General features: G+C 38.7%; 1 protein-coding gene across 2 annotated transcripts in view; it reads left to right on the plus strand.

Moving 5' to 3' along the window:
- hao2 (hydroxyacid oxidase 2 (long chain)) overlaps window positions 1-1,301 on the plus strand; it is a gene marked incomplete in the record, with an annotated part of 25,711 nt that overhangs the window by 13,243 nt on the left and 11,167 nt on the right.

Below are 1,301 nucleotides of genomic sequence, written 5' to 3' on the forward strand. Positions count from 1 at the left end.
CACACGAACCACAGTTCAGGGGACAGAAATCAGCTTCCCTGTTGGTATTGCACCGACAGCGTTTCACTGTTTGGCCTGGCATGAAGGGGAGACAGCTACAGCTCGGGGTGAGAACTATGTGTGTGTAAAGATTATTGTGCAAAAGTCTTGAGCCACCTCGTTTAAAAGGAGACAGTCTTTTCTGTATTTTTAAAGACTCTTGAACCACCTTTTTCTTTTCTTTTCTTAATAAATTCTGAAGGTTCTTCAAAGATAAGGTGCAGAACTTTCCTATTAGCAACATTTTAGCATAAAGGGATGAACCTCTGCTCTTCTATAACTAACAACTTAGGAACAAACCTGTTTTTATTCTGTATTATTAGATATTTAAAAACACAAAACATGAAAAATAGAAATGTTTCAATGGGAATAAAAGATAGAGCCCCAATTCTAAAAAAAGTTGGTACCTATATTTTATTCACATACTAAACATATCAAATATTTCAACAAAGAAATTTCCATTTAAAAACTAACATCAATTGAAAGGCAGTTTTGAATTTTATGACCTCTTTCCAGATGTGTAAGCTGCCTGTGTCGTAGGCACTAATGCACYCCCATATCATCAGAGRGGCATGCTTTTAAATTTTGTGCCGTTAAGACAACATGATCCCTCTCCTCTTTAGAACAGAGGATGCAGAGTTTRTTGCTTCTAAAGCAAATTACAAATTTTGATCTGTCTGACCACAAAGCTTTTCTCTTTGTCTCAAATTAAATGTGCTTTGACCCAGAAAAGACAGCAGTAGATGCTGTTTACATGTGGCTCTTTCTTTACCTGATAGAGCTTTACCCAGCATTTATGGATGGCACCTGTGTTTACAAACAGTGATTTGTGGAAATGTTCCTGAATCCATACAGTGGTGCATTCCTGAAGGTCATATTGAATCCATCCTGTTAGTGGTGAGGGATCCACTCAGAATGTTTGACCTAATAATGGTCCTGATTGCAAAGACCACCAAAACAGAGCAAATCACATCAAACCACCAGAGAATCAAGTGTCTCTGAAGCTCCTATACGCCATCATAGCAGCTAAGATGATAAGACATATGGGCTGATACCTGAGTGAGGCACAGTAAGGAACTGACACCAACACCAGGGGAGCCCAGCACCAGATACTGCCTGGAGTGAAATCTTTTAACTCGGTGCCACACAAATGATCCAGGACTGCCAGGACCAGTACAGCCTGAGATGGAACAATTCATTTATAAGTAAGTAAGTAAGTAAGTAAGTAAGTAAGTAAGTAAGTAAGTAAGTAAGTAAGTAAG

This window comes from Austrofundulus limnaeus, unplaced genomic scaffold (assembly GCF_001266775.1).
Source record: "Austrofundulus limnaeus strain Quisiro unplaced genomic scaffold, Austrofundulus_limnaeus-1.0 Scaffold692, whole genome shotgun sequence".
NCBI classification, from domain to species: Eukaryota; Metazoa; Chordata; class Actinopteri; order Cyprinodontiformes; family Rivulidae; genus Austrofundulus; species Austrofundulus limnaeus.